The sequence below is a fragment of the Mirounga angustirostris genome, unplaced genomic scaffold (assembly GCF_029215605.1).
Source record: "Mirounga angustirostris isolate CCGP_5_RB_7025 unplaced genomic scaffold, mMirAng1.0.hap1 SCAF_4, whole genome shotgun sequence".
Classification (NCBI taxonomy): Eukaryota; Metazoa; Chordata; class Mammalia; order Carnivora; family Phocidae; genus Mirounga; species Mirounga angustirostris.
Genome location: NW_026991712.1, coordinates 88,047,840 through 88,067,127, shown reverse-complemented (window position 1 = coordinate 88,067,127; position 19,288 = coordinate 88,047,840).

Below are 19,288 nucleotides of genomic sequence, written 5' to 3'. Positions count from 1 at the left end.
TCATATGTGGAACATAAGGAATAACATGGAGGACATAAGGGAAAGGAAGGGAAAACTGAAAGGGGGGAATCAGAGGGAGAGATGAACCATGAGAGACTATGGACTCTGGGAAACAATCTGAGGGTTTCAGAGAGAAAGCGGGTGGGAGGATGGGTTAGCCTGGTGATGGGTATTAAGGAGGGCACGTATTGTAATGAGCACTGGGTGTTATACGCAAATAATGAATCATGGAACACTACATCAAAACTAATGATGTACTATATGGTGACTAACATAACACACAGAAAAGAATTGGGTCAATTTCTGGAATTTAAGAAACAACACAAGTGAACAAGAAAAAAAAGACAAACAAAAAAACAGACTCTTAAATATAGAGAACAAGCTGGTGGTTGCCAGAGAGAAGGTGGGTGGGGGAATGGGTGAAATAGATAAAGGGGATTAAGGCTACACCTATTTTGATGAGCACTGAAAAGGTGTAGAATTGTGGAATCTTTATATTGTACACCTGAAACTAATATAACACTGTATGTTAATTATACCTGAATAAGAAATTTCTTTTCCTGGACGTTCTACTCTATCCCATTGTTCTATATGACTAACCTTCTGTCCATAAGATACTTTCTTGGTTACTGAGGCTTTATGGTAAGTCTTGAAGTCAACCAATGTGGGTTCTCCAGTTTTGTTCTTTTTCAGGTTGTTTGCCTACTCTAATTCCTTTGCCTTTCCCTGTAAATTTTGGGATCAACTTGCTCATTTCTACAGAACAAAAGAAAAAGCCTATTAGGATTCTTATTAGGATCTTGTTGAATCTACACAACATTTTTTTAAAAAAATTTACAACTTAATATTGAGTCTTGGAAGGCTAGAATCCATGAATATGGGTAACTTCATTTATTCAGATTTTTTTAAATTTCTTTCATCAGTATCTTATAGTTTTCAGCACACATATCTTGCACATATTTTTTTAGAATTATACTTAAGTATATCATGAATTTGGTGCTCTTGTAAGTGGTATTTTTATTTCAATGGTTTATTAATATTATGTAGAAATATAATTGACCAATGAATGGATAAAGAAGATGTGGTATATATATATATGCAATGGAATATTACTCAGCCATCAAAAAAATGAAATATTGCCATTTGCAATGAAGTGGATGGAACTAGAGGGTATTACACTAAGTGAAATAAGTCAGGCAGAGAAAGACAAATACCATGTGATTTCACTCATATGTGGAATTTAAGAAACAAAACAGAAGAACATAGCGGAAGGGAAGGAAATATAAAATAAGATAAAAACAGAGAGGGAGGCAAACCATAAGAGACTCTTAACTATAGGGAACAAACTGAGGATTGTGGAGAGGAGGTGGGTGGGGGGATGGGGTAATTAGGTAATGGACATTAAGGAGGGCACTTGATGTAATGAGTACTGGGTGTTATAGGCAACTAATGAATCACAAAATTCTACCCCTGAGACTAATAATTCACTGTATGTTAATGAACTTGAAGTTTAATGAAATCTAAAAAAAGAAGAAAAAGAAAAAAAGAAACATAACCGCTTTTTTTTTTTTTTTTGTATACTGACCTTATTATCCCAGGACTTGATAAAACTCACTTATTAGTTCTAGTTGAGGTTTTTTGTTTTGGGGTGTTTTTCTTTCTGTAATTTCTTTGGGGTTTTTCTACATTGACAATCACAACATCTGTAAATAAATAAAGTTTTACTTTCTCCTTTCCCACCCATAGCCTTATTGTACTGGCTAAGGTCTCTACTATGATGTCGAATATGAGTGGTGAGATTCATACTCCCAATTTTAAAGGGAAAGCATTCAGTCTTTACCATTAGGTAAGATGCTAGCTGTAGGAATTTTCTAGATGCCTGCTATCAGTCTGAGAAAGTTACTTCTATTCCAAATTAGCTAAGAGATTTCTTATCACAAATGGATGCTGAATTTCATCAAATGCTTTTTCTGCATCTATTGAGATGATAATATGGTTCTTTCGTATTTTGATATAATACATTACCTTGATTGATTTTTGAATATTGAATCAACCTGGGATTCCCAGGATAAACCCCACTTGACCATAACATATTATAGTTTTAATACATTGTCAAATGATTTACCAAATTTTCTTTTTTCTTTTTATTTTTTTGAACTCTTTTAAATTTTATTATGTTATGTTAGTCACCATACATCATTAGTTTTTGATGTGGTGATTTGCCCAATTTTCTTAAGAATTTTGGCATCCATGTTAATGAGGGATATTAGTCTGCATTTTTCTTTTCCTATAATGTATTTGTCCAGCTTTGGTATCAGGATAACGTTGGCCTCATAGAATGTGTTGGGAAGTATTCTCTCCTCTTCAACTTTCTCAAAGAGTTTATAGAGAATTGGTATTATTTCTTCATTAAATGTTTGATTCAATTCACCAGTGAGGCCATCTAGGCCTAGGGGGTTTTTTTGTATGTGTGTGAGAAGGTTTTTAACTACATATTTAATTTATTTAATACACATAAGGCTATTCATAAGGCTATTTATCTCTTTGTGATATCTTCTTTCTCATTCTAATATTGAAAATTTATGTCACCTCCACCTCTCTCTCTTTCTCTCTTCTACTTAGTCTTACTAAAGGTTTTCAATTATTTTGATCTTCTCCAAGAGCCAGATCCTATTTCACTGATTTTTCTCTATCATTTTTCTGTTTTCTATGTCATTGACTTATTCTTTTGTCTTTATTATCTTTTTTCTTCTTACTTTAAGTGAAATTTGCTCTTCTTTTTTCTAGTTCTTCTTTTTTACTTAAATTCAATTAGCCAAGGTATAGCACATCATTAGTTTTTGATATAATGTTCAATGATTCATTAGTTGAGTATATCAGTCAGTGCTCATCATATCACGTGCTTAAAGTGGAAGCTTAGGTTATTGAGTTGAGGCCTTTCTTCTTATCTAATATAGATATTTTAGTGCTATAAATTTTCCTCTAAGCACACTTTAGCTGCAATTCACAAATTTTGTGGGTTTTTTATTTCTATTCAGCTCAAAATACTTTCTAATTTCCTCTTTGATTTGTTGTTCTTTAACTTATAAGTATTTTGAAGTGTGTTTTAGTTTCTGAATATTTAAGAATTCCCAGATATCTTTCTGTTAATTCCTAATTGCAATCAAACACAGTCTGTAGCACTTGAACCATTTGAATCTATTGAGACTTGTTTTATGGCCCAGAATTCAGTCATTCTAGATAAATGTTCCAAGTGCACTTTAAAATAATATGTATTCTGCTGCTGTTGAGCGTTCTATAAATGTCACTTAGGTCAAGTTGGTTGATAGTGTTCAAGACTTCTATACACTTACTGATTTTGTGTCTACTTATTTTACCTAATACTGAGGGAGTTTTGAAATCTCTGACTATAAATGACTATTTCTTCTTGCAGTTCTATTCAGTTTTGGTTCATATTACACTTAGAATGGTAATGTTCTTTTGACAAATTGACCCCACCTAGGTTTTCTCTCATGTTGCAGCCTGAAAACTCTCTCTAGGTTTCAAACTGAGGATCACTTCATTTATTTCCCCCATGTTGCATGCTGTCCAATTCATGAAAATATTTGTTTCATTTTTTAACTAGATTGTAGCTGACAAAAGTGGGAAGGTAAAATTCAATCCATATTACTCCATCTTGGCCAGAAGTGAAAATCCCAAAGGCAATAGCTGAGCATAGACTTAAAGGAGAAAAAGGAGCAATACCTGTGAAAGAACACTCCAGAGAGAGGAAACTCAGATGAGAGACCAATGTGGTTGCAACAAAGAGAATAAGGGGAGTAGCAGGGTGAGGTCAGAGACCTTATAGTCCCTCTCAGGCCTCTGGTTTACTCTGAGAAAGACAGGAGACACTCTAGGGTGTTAAGCATAGGAGAGACATGGTCAGCCTTCGGTTTTGAAATGTTCAGACTGTCCACTGTTAAAGAGTAGGAGCAGCATATCAGTTCGGAGGCTAAGAGTACCCACAAGAAATGGTGGCAGTTGAACCTGGGTAGTAGCAGTGGTGATGGTGAGAACTGTGCAGATTCTGGTTATAACCTGAACATAGAAACAGTAGGATTTGTTGATAGTGTGACTTTGAGGTATGAAAGAAAGAAAGAAGTCAGGAATGATCTAGAGTTCTTTGCATTATACTGTATCATATTTATCTTTTATATTTTCACAAAAAGGTTTGGGAGTAGCTCTCCTATTATTGTGACTGTGTCTAGAGAATGAGCACTGGTGTATATGTGGTACTTTTTCTCCTATTCCTTTTTCAATGATCCAGCAATTACCTGCTCCTATGAATATTTCTAGGGTATAAGAATAAAGCATATGGGACTGACTTATTTCAAATTGGCTAAGGGTTGAAGTACAGTCCTCTGCCATGAACTTGACACAGGTGTGGTTTAGGACAGCCAACCTCTGCATTTCTTAGGGCAGGAGCACAGAATCTATATTTAAATTAATATACAAAGGACCTTCCCTTCACTACCATTCTCAAAATGGAAACTCAGTCTGCCTTATCATTCATGATGCTGTTTGACAAATAGCCCAGCCTAGGCCCTAGATTGCTAGGTTGTGGAACTAACAGATGAGAGAACCAGTCCTACAGCAGGCAGGATCTGAACTTGGCTGGTATGTACCTGACTCAATTTGCCTCTGGCTTTACTTAAAGATCTAAATTGGGTTGGATTTTGCCTCAGCTGAACTCCAGGCACTGGCAGGTTTGAGCAGCTTGCTGAACAAAGAAGTGGCTGGACTTGATAGCCCAGCTTTACATGTAGGTAGAGGAAGTTTCTAAAGCTGCAAAATATGCCTCAGTCAGCAAATGTCTCCCTGATATTTAGACCAATCCAAATCACACAAAACTACTTCTCTATCACAATTCTTTCGAATGGATTAACTGGGTTTTGGGTATTAAGGAGGGGGTGTGATGGGATGAGCACTGGGTGTTATATGCAACTAATGAATCATTGAAAATACAACAAAAACTAAGGATCTATTTTAAAAAAAAAAAAAGAATTCTTTCTATGTAGGCACCTGGGTGGCTCAGGCAGTTAAGTATCTTTCAGCTCAGGTCACGATCCCAGGGTCCTGGGATTGAGTCCCACAATGGGCTCCCTGCTCAATGGAGAGTCTGGTTCTCCCTCTCCCTCTACTGCCCCCCCTGCTTGTGCACACACTCTCTCTGTCAAATAAATAAATAAAATCTTAAAAAAAAAAAGAGTTCTATGGGAGTATAGGGTAAGAGGCAGTGGAGGAATCCATAAATCCACAATCCATTACAGACTGCTAGGAATCTGGCTTCTTTATGAGAGAAGGGACAGAAAGATTTTTCTACTTATAAAGCCCCAAAAGAATCCATGGTCTCTATATTTGGGGAGAGAAAGCCTTTCTGATTAAGATGAGGTGGCTAAAAACCATAGACAACAAACCAGGAAGGGGCTTCCAGGGGCTAGAGCATAACCAGAGAAAGGAAGGTTATACATTATAAAAGCAAGATAAATGCATCATACCCCCTCTGCCCCCCACAGTAGATAAGCCATAGAATGAATAGAAGAGAAAGAAGACAATCTATGTACCCTGCAGTCAAATCTCAATCCTGTTCCTTGACCTGCTGAAAAATAAATAGGTCTGATCTGAGGATTCTATCCTCATTATGAACAGAGTTTGTGTCATCATCATCACCACCACCACAAACAGCACCAAGATTATAGGCATAATAATTATCTTTAATCAATGTGACCCACTAGCCAACTGAGCCAGAACCAAGGCCTTCTTCCAAGCAGACTAATCACAGGTCACCTTGTATAGTATTTGATGTCTAGAGAAGCTGATTAATCCAGAGTACAATGTCTGACATATGATTTTGGCTCTCAAAACAAACTGGCAAAAGCAACATTCATGTTGATGATATCATCCAAAAAATGGACATAGAAAATATCAATATTTCAAGCAAATGCAAAAAAAAAAAAGGTGGGTTTGGGGTTTTTTTAGTAAAAAAAATAGTAACTTATGCCTCTTTTTAAATTTAAATTCAATTAGCCAAAGTATAGTACATCATTAATTTTTGATATAATGCTCAATGATTCATTAGTTGAATATAACACCCATGGCTCATCATATCACATGTCCTCTTTGCTTCTTAAATGGCTCTTTTGTTCCAGGCATTTGAATTAATTCTTTTAAATTTTATAACTACCCTCTGAAGGAAATTCCCCATATTTACAGAAATATTAAATCACATAACTAGTGAGTGTCAGAGGCAGGATTCCAACCTAGATTTGTCAGATTCCAAGGTTTATGCTCTTAATCACTAGGCTAAACAAGTTTGCTAATAGATTTTGTTTTAGTCTTTAGGGAGAACCCAAGAAACATTCTTTCAAGAACCCTACCCTACCCTCTGTTTGCCCTGAATTATTCTACGTGGACCAGACTTAGGTGTGTGAGAAAGGCCCTGGCAGAGGCCTAGGCTAATAGCCTCTCCTTTTGTGGCAAAGGCCCAAGCCCCACTTTCCATGAGTCCATCTGCCTCTCAAGCCATAACCATCTCAAAAATTAGTAGAATGTCATCTTTGAACATCTTAAAAAGCTAAGTATTTGTCTCCTAGACAAGGGGTCCTGGACCTTCAGGGAACAGTTCTGTTCCACGTTGTCTTTGACCTGCACAAAACTAGGGGCAGTGGGTGAAGCAAATGGATTAGAGGTCAATCCCGGAGACCTTAGTCATCCTTTAACAGTTAACACAAAATAATTACTCTCTCTGCCTTTTGCATTTACCTTGCTAAGCTGGTGATCTAGTGTCCCTAATTTAAGATACCAGTCCTCAAGAAAGAAAACCTCCTACTAAAATAAAAATGAGGTATATGTGTTATACTCAACTAATGAATCGTTGAACACTACATCGAAAACTAATGATGTACTATATGCTGGCTAACTGAACATAATTTAAAAATGAACTAAATTTAAAAAATAAACAAATTTATCAACATAAAATGCCAATATTTTAACCTACCAAATTATATTTAAAAGTATATACTGCTCTAAACGCTTTGAAGGAGGAACTTCCCCCAACATTTTGGGCACATACTTACAGCCTTTCAGGAAGCTTACTTTGGTACATGTTCTAGACTATTTTAAGAAAAAAAAAAGATCAGCTGTCTTATTTGTCAAAATACAAATTCTAGATCATCTAGTGAATCCTAGCATTCCAGAGCTAATGCAAGTTCCTCCTCTTTCAAGTTAGGTTTATGTAGCCAGGAAGTTCCCAAAATCCATACTGTCATCACAGGTTATTGATATTGTGGCCACAAAGACCATTTAAGCATCTGAGACACAGCCTTCCGAAAGGACCCCAAGTAGAATTCAATGAGCATCTAGAGGTCCCAGATGGTACATCTCAGTTAGATCTGGATGGAAGAAGTTGCTGAAGCCCCCTATTCCAGACTGAAAGCCTGGGTGTGTCTGTCAGCAGCATCTCTTTGTGAGACTATTGCTCCAGCACATGGGTCTTGAGATATCAACAAAATTTGGTAAAATAAGAAAGGAATCTGGGGGTATTCTCATCTGGTGAAGCTAGTGGTTCCACCTTCCCCATGGACTTTTCATAACATAAATGTAAAACTCCTTTGAAGACTGTGTTCCAACAGTTCAACCCAATTGGCCTCTGATTTCACTTTGGAAGAGTGGCTACTAGGAGTGAAGAGAGTTAAGAATCATATCCAGGAACCATCACCCCCAAATGCTATTGATAAACTACTAATCAGATTAACCTTGAGATTAAGAAGGAAAAGAAAAGAGAATGTGTTAAATTCCTATCAGGTACTCAACAGTATCCTAATATTATCTCATCTAATTCCCATATGTCTGATACTATTCTCATTATCCCACAGGTGCAGAAACAGAGACACAGATTTAAAAACTTGCCCAAGGTATTACAGGGGGTATGTTGGAGCTTGTGTATAGAAACAGTATGCCTTACTACAGAGTCAATGTTCTTCCTACTGCATCATACCATGAGTCAAGAACAGCTCCCTAAACCACCTTTAGAGAAAAGAGGCATTTAATATGCTCTAGTCCCCTAGAGCAGTACCCAGGTATCAGCTCTAAGGTGAGTTCATTGAAAAATCCCAAAATCAGGGCTCCTAAGAGTCCCAGCACAGAGAAAGTGCTTGGCTGTTATGACAGGCACAGCCCCACTTAGGCCCTAAGGCAAGGCATTAAGGAATTCCATTTGAACATGATAGGAAACCAAAGCAGAAGTACTTTAACTTAAAAAAGACCCCCCTTTGAACAGGATGAGCCATAGAAACAAAATTCAGCTGACATTCGGTGAAGAAAAAACAAAAGCTGGTACTTTCACAGGTATAATTACCATTATTTTTAACATTCCAAATTATTGCTTCTGCCTCAAGACAATCCAGTGGCCAGTAATGCACCAGCTTCACCAAATGGGCCTAAAATCGAAGAGAGCCCAGAGCAGTGTAAATGTGGAATGAGCAGAGGGTGATGAGATAAGTAGAATAGGGCAGGAAGGAGGCCCAGACCCAGAGAAATGGTGTAGCTGAAACTGCACCCTAGCTCCAGGCTCCAGGGTTCTGCTTCACTGGACTAAACCACCTTTCAGAACCCAGGCAGGCAAAATTCTCTGCAGGTGTCATCCAATCAATCCTTAGAGACCATCACTTTGGTTCCTTTCCAAAAAGTGGAGCTCTGGTAGGATCCTAACTGTTTCTGAGAATTGCAGCTAAAATGGCCTGACACGAGTCCACTTGCACCCTGACACTAATACCTCTTTGTGGTTATTACAGAGGGAAAACTGAAGCCTTGACAAGTGAGGTAAATTACTTAAGAACACAGATATCATGACAAGCCTGACTTAGTTGCACAACTCCGTGACTATATTAAAAACCACTGAATTGTACAATTTAAAAGGTTGAATTTTATTGTATATAAGTTATGGCTCAATAAAATTGTTATTTTTTTAATAAAAAGAATCATGAGCTATCATGCTTTTGACAGAGAAGTAGTATTTCTGCCTTTAAAGGCCTACTGTTGGCTCTCCTAACTTAATTTTTACCTAACATGATTGAGTGCCTCCTATATGTGATATTATCTTAAGCAATCTCCACTAGTGAGGTTGGTGTTATTATTCCTACTTTTATAAAGTTGGAAAACTGAGGCTCAGAAGATTAGAGAACTTCCCAAGGAACATAGCCAGGAAAAGAGAGAGCTCAGATTGGAGCTCAAAATCATTCTCACTGCTACTCTTCTCTCTGATAACAAGTCAGAAGAGGAAGAGAGACCTGAACACACAGAACATACAAGAGTGCATAGTGGAGTTCCAAAGAGGCAAGCAATGGAACTGGCTTCAAAGTTCTAAACTGGATTTGCCATGCAAGGGGGGCTTTAAAACCTGTCTTGGCGTGGAGTCTGGGCTCTGAAAATCTTACTGACATTGCAGTCATCTCAGCAAAAACAAGCACAGTTCCAAAGATGCCTACCATTGAAAATGACCACAATATCCAGGGGACAACACAACTTTTTCTGTGGCCATTTTGGTTTAGGGCTCCCTGGCTACAAGAGCAATGGGTGTATGTCAGTGGTGTAACCATTATTTGTGAACAGACACCCATTCTAAGTATTACTAAGTTCTAGGCACTGTCTAGATGGTGGGGTAATTTAAGATGCCTTCCCTGGAGGAACACCCAGATAGGAATCAACCCTCCCCACCCCCAAGTATGTGCTATAGATGTGGTTATAGATATGCCCAACTTTCACATTGGACAGCATAGGTTTCTGTTTAAGTGTTGCCATTTACTAGCTGTGCTTTTTTTTAATTTAATTTAATTTTATTATGTTATGTTAGTCACCATACAGTACATAATTAGTTTTTGATGTAGTGTTCCATCATTCATTGTTTGCATATAACACCCAGTGCTCCATGCAATATGTGCCCTCCTTAATACCCATCACTGGGCTAACCCAGTCCCCCAGCCCCCTCCCCTCTAAAACCCTCAGTTTGTTTCTCAGAGTCCATAGTCTCTCATGGTTCATCTCCCCTTCCAATTCCCCCCCTTCATTTTTCCCTTCCTTCTCTTAATGTGCTCCATGCTATTCCGTATGTTCCACAAATAAGTGAAACCATATGATAATTGACCTTCTCTGCTTGACTTATTTCACTCAGCATAATCTTCTCCAGTCCCATTCATGCTGATGTAAAAGTTGGGTATTCATCCTTTCTGATGGCTGAGTAATATTCCACCGTATATATGGACCACATCTTCTTTATCCATTCATCTATTGAAGGGCATCTTGGCTCTTTCCACAGTTTAGCTATTGTGAACATTGCTGCTATGAACATTGGGGTGATTTTGGACAAATTATTAAATTTCTCTATGCTTTCATTTCCTTATTTGTAAAATGAGAATGGCATTAATATTGATCTTACAGAGTTACTGTAAAGAATAAATATATAAGGGACACCTGGGTGGCTCAGTCAGTTAAGTGTCTGCCTTTGGCTCAGGTCATGATCCCAGTGTCCTAGGATTGAGTCCCACATTGGGTTCCTTGTTCAGCAGGGACCCAGCTTCTCCCTATGCCTGCTACTCACCCTGTTTGTGTGTTCTCTCTCTGTCAAATAAATAAATAAAATCTTTTTAAAAAAAAACTTAAAAAAAGAATAAATAAATATGTAAAGCCAGTATGCCTAGAAGATAGTAAGCACTTAATTAATGACAGCTGCTATCTTCAGCAGCAGCAGAAGCGTCATCAGCTGGTGGCAAAGTACAGAAAAGCTGCCTCTTCGTGGTTAATACAACTTTCTGATTATTTTCACTTCTGTAAGGTATTATATTTGATAGACTTTATGTATATAAATGGCATTTGCCCAAGGGCCTAGGCCCAAAGCTGCCAGATAACCAATGGATAGCAGGATGCCAGAAAAAAAAATCCCAAGAAGAAAGCTCACTCTAGATTCACCCTGAACAGTTCTTAAAACATCACTTTTGTATATAGCCTATTTATGTATACTTTTGTAGCTTAGAAAAGAGCTTTCCTGGGGCCAAAGGATATTTCTTGTCTTCCTGGCTGACAGTACTCCTTATAACACTCTTTTGTATATTTGTGTTTGGGTGGGCCTGACACTCCTAAAACAGTGCATAATTTTCCACATAATAGGTGTTTGTGATAGATATACGGAAGTAAGCTAGTATGATGGTTAAGAGAAAGGACCTTACAGTAAGGTAGCTACAGGGTCAAACCCTGGCTCCTCTACTTATAGGCTGTGTGGCCTTGAAGAAGATTCATGTTCCCTGAATGATTTCTCATGGGATGAACAATCAAATATCATAGAAATGTTATAAAGATTAAATGAGATGATATACAAAAAATATTCAGCACAATATCTAGCACATAGTAAATCCTCAATAACTGGTAGTTATTGTTATTGCAAAAAGATATGAATTAGGTAAGGTTCATTGCCTATGTTCATTTTCAATTGAATATGCATTTACTACACACCTGTCAAGTATCACACTTTGCGGGGGGTGGAGCAAGATGGCAGAGGAGGAGGAAACCTGGATTTAGTCTGGTCTCAAGAATTCAGCTGGACAGGGATCAAACCATTCTGAACACCTATGAACTCAACAGGAGATCGAAGAAAAGAATAGCAACAACTCTCTGAACAGAAAAGCGACCACTTTCTTTTCTTTTCTTTTTTTAAGATTTTATTTATTTGACAGAGAGAGACACAGTGAGAGAGGGAACACAAGCAGGGGGAGTAGGAGAGGGAGAAGCAGGCTTCCTGCAGGGCAGAGAGCTCTATGTGGGGCTCGATCCCAGGACCCTGTGATCATGACCTGAGCCAAAGGCAGATGCTTAATGACTGAGCCACCCAGGAGCCCCAAAAAGTGACCACTTTCTGGAATATAGGATGGGCGAAGTGAATCCCAGGAGATATTCAGGAGGATAGATGGCGGGGGAGGGGGCCTCCGTCGGCTGCTTCTGGCAAGTGATAGAGCCCCAGAGCACAAAATTGGAACTTTTAGAAGTCAGCTCTGCTGAGGCACATCACTCCAGTGGCTAAGCGGGGGGTGGAACCCTCACGGGACAGTGTGGTCTCAGGACGCTTGGGGTCACAGAAAGACCAGGGGTGCCTGAGTGTGGCAGAGCTCCCAGGTATTGGAGCGAGGAACCTGGCTGCAGAGACAGAGCCGAGGCGTGGGCCTCAGCTCAGGGTTGCCATAAACCGTGATCCATGGCACAGTCGGGCCACTGCTCCTCCAGCAGGGACCCAACAAGCAGTAGATCCAGGGTGACTCCCCTTCCTCCCCCAGGAGGAGCGGCATGGGAGCGCACCGCAGGGATCTGCTGGGTTTGGAGACTCCACACTGAGTTAGGTGCCAGAGATAGAAACACTAGGTCACAGGTCGGGTGAGTACGGAGTGTGGCCGGAGACTGGGGAGATGGGAGTGATTGACTGCTTTTCTCTGGGGGCTCACTGAGGAGTGGGGCCCCGAGTTCTCAATTCCTCTGGGGCAGAGATTGGGAGGCCGCCATTTTCACTCTTGTCCTCCAAAGCTGTACCAAAAGCTTGCAGGGAACAAAATCTCCCGAAAGCAAACCCAAGCAGATTACTTAGCCCGGAGTAGCAAGGGTGGGGCAATTCCACCTTCAGCAAAGACATTTAGGAGCCTCACCAACAGTCCTGTCCCCCAGATCAGCAAGAACGGCCAGCCAAGACCAAGTTTACCGATCAATGAGAATGGCAGAACTCCAGTGCTAGGGGAATACTGCACATAGAATCTATAGCTTTTTTTTACCATGATTCTTTAGTTTTTCAAAATTAATTTTTTAATCTTTTTTTTTAAAGATTTTATTTATTTGAGAGAGAGAATGAGAGAGAGCATGAGAGAGGGGAGGGTCAGAGGGAGAAGCAGACCCCCCGCTGAGCAGGGAGCCTGACGTGGGACCCAATCCCGGGACTCCAGGATCATGACCTGAGCCGAAGGCAGTCACTTAACCAACTGAGCCACCCAGGCGCCCTGTTAATCTTTTTTTTAAATGTCTTTTTTTTTTCAATTTTTTTTTCCCTTTTTCAACCAACATCTTACCAATCCCTTTTTTAAAAAACATTTTTATTTTTCATTTTTAGAGTAATATTCTATCCCTTCATAGTACTTACCCTTATTTTGGCATATATATGTAAGTTGTTCTCTCTTTAAAATTTTGAGATACAGTTTCTTCTAAAAGATCAAAATATACCCTAAATCTCTAGTGTATGGCTTTGTTCTAGTCTCCTGCCTGATCACATTCTCTCCCTTTTTTTTCTTTCTTTTTTCTAAATCCTCTTCTTTCTTTTTTCAAACAACTTCTTATCAATTCCTTTTATAAAATCTTTTATACTGTCCATCTTTACAGTCATATTCCATCCCTTCATCATATCAACCCTTATTTTTGTACATATATAAGTTTTTCTTTCTTTAAAATTTTGGGAGGCACTTTCTTCTAACAGACCAAAATACACCCAAAATCTAGTGTGTGGCATGGATTTATGCACCAGCCTGATCATATTTGATCATATTCTGTATTTTTTGTTTTGTTCTGTTTTTGTTTGTTTTTATCTTTTTCTTTTTCTTTTTCTTTCTTTCCCTTCCTTTTCCCCTGGTTTCAGGTCTTTTCTGATTTGTTTAGAGTATATTTTCTGGGGACGTTGTTACCCTGTTAGCATTTTGTTCTTTCATTCATTTGTTCTCTGCTGGACAAAATGACAAGACTGAAAAAATCACCTCAACAAAAAGAACAAGAGGTAGTACCAACTGCCAGGGACCTACTCAATACGGACATTAGTATGATGTCAGACCTAAGCTCAGAATGATGATTTTAAAGATATTAGCTGGGCTTGAAAAAAGCATGGAAGTTATTAGAGAAACCCTTTCTGGAGAAATAAAAGAACTAAAATCTAACCAAGTCGAAATCAAAAAGGCTATTAATGAGGTGCAATAAAAAATGGGGGCACTAACTGCTAGGATAAATGAGGCAAAAGAGGGAATCAGTGATATAGAAGACCAAATGATGGAAAATAAAGGAGCTGAGAAAAAGAGAGATAAACAACTACTTGATCACGAGGGCAGAATTTGAGAGATAAGCGATACCATAAGATGAAACAACATTAGAATAATTGGGATCCCAGAAGAAGAAGAAAGAGAGAGGGGGGCAGAAGGTATAATGGAGCAAATTATAGCAGAGAACTTCCCTAACTTGGGGAAGGAAACAGGCATCAAAATCCAGGAGGCACAGAGAACCCCTCTCAAAATCAATAAAAATAGGTCAACACCCCAACATTGAATAGTATAACCTACGAGTCTCAGAGACAAAGAGAAAATCCTGAAAGCAGCTTGGGAGAAGAGATATGTAACCTACAATGGTAGAAACATTAGATTGGCAACAGACCCATCCACAGAGACCTGGTAGGCCAGAAAGGACTGGCATGATATATTCAGAGCACTAAAGGAGAAAAATATGCAGCCAAGAATACTATATCCAGCTAGGCTGTCACTGAAAATAGAAGGAGAGATAAAAAGCTTCCAGGACAAACAAAAACTAAAGGAATTTGCAAACACAAAACCAATCTTGCAAGAAATATTGAAGGGGGCCTCTAAGCAAAGAGAGAGTCTAAAAGTAACATAAACCAAAAAGGAACACAGACAATATACAGTAACAGTCACCTTACAGGCAATACAATGGCACTAAACTCCTATTTTTCAATAGTTACCCTGAATGTAAATGCGCTAAACGACCCAATCAAAAGACACAAGATATCAGATTGGATACAAAAACAAGACCCATCATTATGCTGTCTGCAAGAGACTCATTTTAGACCCAAAGACATTCCCAGATTGAAAGTCAGGGGGTGGAAAATCATTTACCATGCTAATGGACACCAAAAGAAAGCTGGGGTGGCAATCCTTATATGAGACAAATTAGATTTTAAACCAAAGACTGTAATAAGAGATGAGGAAGGACACTATATCTTACTTACAGGGTCTATCCAACAAGAAGATCTAACAACTGTAAATATCTATGCCCCTAACATGGGAGCAGCCAATTATATAAGCCAATTAATAACAAAAGCAAAGAAACACATTGACAAAAATACAATAATAGTGGGGGATGTTAACACCCCCCTCACTGAAATGGACAGATCATCTAAGCAAAAGATCAACAAGGAAATAAAACTTTAAATGACACACTGGACCAAACGGACTTCACAGATATATTCAGAACATTCCATCACAAAACAACAGAATACACATTCTTCTCTAGTGCCCCTGGAACGTTCTCCAGAATAGATCACATTATAGGTCACAAATCAGGTCTCAACTGGTACCAAAAGATTGGGATCATTCCCTGCCTATTTTCAGACCACAATGCTTTGAAACTAGAACTCAATCACAAGAGGAAAGTCGGAAAGAACTCAAATACAAGGAGGCTAAAGAGCATCCTACTAAAGAATGAATGGGTCAACCAGGAAATTAAAGAATTAAAAAAATTCATGGAAACCAATGAAAATTAAAACACAACTAAAAAAAAGAAAAGAAAAGAAAACACAACTGTTCAAAATCTTTGGGATGCAGCAAAGGCAGTCCTAAGAGGAAAGCATATAGCAATACAAGCCTTTCTCAAAAAACAAGAAAGGTCTCAAATACACAACCTAAGCATACACCTAAAAGAGGTAAAGAAAAAACAGCAAATAAAGCATAAACCCGGCAGGAAAAGAGAAATAATAAAGATCAGAGCAGAAATCAATGAAATATAAACAAAAAGAACAGTAGAACACATCAACAAAACTGGGAGATGGTTCTTTGAACGAATTAACAAGATTGATAAACTCCTGTCCAGACATATCAAAAAGAAAAGAGAAATGACCCAAATCAACAAAATCATGAATGAAAGAGGAGAGATCACAACCCACACCAAAGAAATACAAACAATTATAAGAACATATTATAAGCAACTATATGCCAATAAATTATATAACCTGGAAGAAATGGATGCATTCCTAGAGATGTATCAACTACCAAGACTGAACAAGGAAGAAATAGAAAACCTGAACAGACCTATAACCACTAAGGAAATTGAAGCAGTCATCAAAAATCTCCCAACAAACAAAAGCCCAGGGCCAGATGGCTTCCCAGGGGAATTCTACCAAACATTTCAAGAAGAATTAATACCTATTCTTCTGAAACTGATCCAAAAAATAGAAATGGAAGGAAAACGTCCAAACTCGTTTTGTGAGGGCACCATTACCTTGATCCCAAAACCAGACAAAGACCCCATCAAAAAGGAGAACTACAGACTAATATCCTTGATGATCATGGATGCAAAAATTCTCACCAAAATACTAGCCAATAGGATCCAACAGTACATTAAAAGAATTATTCACCATGCCCAAGTGGGATTTATCCCTGGGCTGCAAGATTGTTTCAACAACCACAAATCAATCAACGTGATACAATACATTAACAAAAGAAAGAACAAGAATCATATGATCCTCTCAATAGATGGAGAAAAAGCATTTGACAAAGTACAGCATCTTTTCTTGATCAAAACTCTTCGGAGTATAGGGATAGAGGGTACATACCTCAATATCATAAAAGCCATCTATGAAAACTCCACAGCCAATATCATTCTCAGTGGGGAAAAACTGAGAGCTTTCCCCCTAAGGTCAGGAACACGGCAGGGATGTCCACTATCACCACTGCTATTCAACATAGTATTAGAAGTCCTAGCCACAGCAATCAGACAACAAAAAGAAATCAAAGGCATCCGAATCAGCAAAGAAGAAGTCAAACTCTCACTCTTTGCAGATGATATGATATTTTATGTGGAAAACCCAAAAGACTCCACCCCAAAACTACTAGAACTCATATAGGAATTCAGTAAAGTGGAAGGATATAAAATCAATGCACGGAAACCAGTGGCATTCCTATACATCAACAACAAGACAGAAGAAAGAGTAATTAAGGAGTCGACTCCATTTACAATTGCACCCAAAACCAAAGATACCTAGGAATAAATCTATCCAAAGAGGCAAAGAATCTGTACTCAGAAAACTATAAAATACTCATGAAAGAAATTGAGGAAGACACAAAGAAATGGAAAAATGTTCCATGCTCATGGATTGGAACAACAAATATTGTGAAGATGTCAATGCTACCTAGAGTAATCTAGGCAGCATTCAATGCAATCCCCATCAAAATACCATCCACTTGTTTCAAAGAAATGGAGGAAATAATCCTAAAATTTGTATGGAACCAGAAAAGACCCCAAAGAGCCAGACGAATGTTGAAAAAGAAAAGCAAAGCTGGCGGCATCACAATTCTGGATTTCCAGCTCTATTACAAAGCTGTCATCATCAAGACAGTATGGTACTGGCACAATAACAGACACATAGATCAATGGAATAGAATAGAGAGCCCAGAAATGGACCCTCAACTTTATGGTCAACTAATCTTCAACAAAGCAGGAAAGAATGTCCAATGGAAAAAAAGACAGTCTCTTCAACAAATGGTGTTGGGAAAATTGGACAGCCACATGCAGAAGAATGAAACTGGACCATTTCCTTACACCACACACAATAATAGACTCAGAATGGTTGAAAGAACTAAATGTGAGAGAGGAGTCTATCAAAATCCTCAAGCAGAACACAGGCAGCAACGTCTTCGACCTCAGCTGCAGCAACTTCTTCCTAGAAACATTGACAAAGGCAAGGGAAGCAAGGGCAAAAATGAACTATTGGGACTTCATCAAGATAAAAAGCTTTTGCACAGCAAAAGAAACAGTCAACAAAACCAAAAGACAACTGACAGAATGGGAGAAGATATTTGCAAATGACATATCAGATAAAGGGCTAGTATCCAAAATCTATAAAGAACTTATCAAACTCAACATCCAAAGAACAAAGAATCCAATCAAGAAATGGGCAGAAGACATGAACAGACATTTCTGCAAAGAAGACATCCAAATGGCCAACAGACACATGAAAAAGTGCTCAACATTGCTCGGCATCAGGGCAATCCAAATCAAAACCTCAATGAGATACCACCTCACACCAGTCAGAAAGGCTAGAATTAACAAGTCAGGAAGTGACAGATTTTGGCGTGGATGCGGAGAAAGGTGAACCCTCCTACACTGTTGGTGGGAATGCAAGCTGATGCAACCACTCTGGAAAACAGTACAGAGGTTCCTCAAAAAGTTGAAAATAGAGCTACCATACGGTCCAGCAATTGCACTACTGGGTATTTACCCCAAAGATACAAATGTAGGGATCCAAAGGGGTACGTGCACTCTGGTGTTTATAGCAACAATGTCCACAATAGCCAAACTGTGGAAAGAGCCAAGATGCCCAACTACAGATGAATGGATAAAGAAGAAGTGGTATATATATACAATGGAATATTATGCAGCCATCAAAAGGAATGAGATCTTGCCATTTGCAATGACATGGATGGAACTGGAGGGTGTTATGCTGAGCGAAATAAGTCAGAGAAAGATATGTATCATATGACCTTACTGATATGAGGAATTCTTAATCTCAGGAAACATGAGGGTTGCTGGAGCCGGGGGGGTGGGAGGGATGGGGTGGCTGGGTGATAGACATTGGGAAGGGTATGTGCTATGGTGAGCACTGTGAATTGTGCAAAACTATTGAATCACAGATCTGTACCTCTGAAACAAATAATGCAATATATGTTAAGAAAAAAAATAGAAGAAGATAGCAGGAGGGGGAGAATGAAGGGGGTGGAAATCGGAGGGGGAGGCAAACCATGAGAGACTATGGACTCTGAAAAACAAACTGAGGGTTCTAGAGGGGAGGGGAGTGGAAGCTGGGTTAGCCTGGTGATGGGTATTAAAGAGGGCACGTTCTGCATGGAGCACTGGGTGTTATACACAAACAATGAATCATGGAACACCACATCAAAAACTAATGATGTAATGTATGGCGATTAACATAACAATAAAAATTTTTAAAAAGTATCACACTTTGCTACTTATTTGTGTACTAAATGAAAGGAATGAACTACACAAGTCCTCTAAAACATATTCTCTGCTTTTCACGTGTGTATGACCCTGAAAAAAGTGTCCTACAACATGTCCTCATACTGGAAGCTAGACCAGCACCATCCTTCTTGCAATCATCTCAAAGATAAGAATGTGAAGAAGTAGGAAGATAAACATGGACAGAGGTGGGGTTAGATTTGATTAG